We start from the raw sequence: 883 nt of genomic DNA on the forward strand, positions 1-883 counted from the left end.
AAAGGATAATGCCTTAATGTGGGAATAAGGAGGAATGTCAAATATAATAAAGTAATATATATTTCGATATGGGAATGTTTGGATATAACTACATTAGAACACATATTAAAGTGTCAAATGCTTGCAGCCATGTTGAATGTAGCAGTGACAAATGCAGACTGATACATGTAAATTTTATTGATGATCCAAATACCACACGTGGTCTTGTCACTGGTGATGGCAATTTTCCAATATGATGAACAACTCTTGGTAAAGTTTTTCATAAAACAAGGGACAGATATCATATGATCCCACTCATATGAAGTACCTAGAATAGGCAAACTCACAGAAACGGCAGGTAGATCAGAGGTTAGAAAGGAGGAGGAACGAGGAGCTATCACTTAATGGGTACAGAGTGTCTGTTTGGGATGATAAAAAAATTTTAGGTATAAGTATCAATGACAATTGCACAACATTGTGAAGGCACTTAAATTCCACTGGATTATGCACTTAAAAATGGTTAAAATGGTAAATTTTGTATCGTATATTTTTACCACCATAATAAAATGCCAACCAAAAAAAAGTCTTGCAAAAGGGGTGGGTGGGGGGGAGTTGCTTGTACATACAATGGAGTCAGATCCTATCTCAGATAATTAATAATAAATGGCCTTTCAGTTACATAATTGTCCTGTGGGACCATTCTTTGCTGTGCAGGACTGCCCCCCACACTTTGCAGGATGTCTGCCATCGCTGGCCAATCTCACTAAATGCCAGTAGGGCTCCTCTTTGTTGTAATAAAAGTGCCCTCACCAAGTTCCAATTGCCCCAGAGGGCAGTATGTTCCCCCTTGAGAATCACTGAGATGCAAAAAACGAAAGCCAGGTAGTTGCCCGAGTTCTGGCCC

This window comes from Rousettus aegyptiacus, unplaced genomic scaffold (assembly GCF_014176215.1).
Source record: "Rousettus aegyptiacus isolate mRouAeg1 unplaced genomic scaffold, mRouAeg1.p scaffold_m13_p_16, whole genome shotgun sequence".
NCBI lineage: Eukaryota > Metazoa > Chordata > Mammalia > Chiroptera > Pteropodidae > Rousettus > Rousettus aegyptiacus.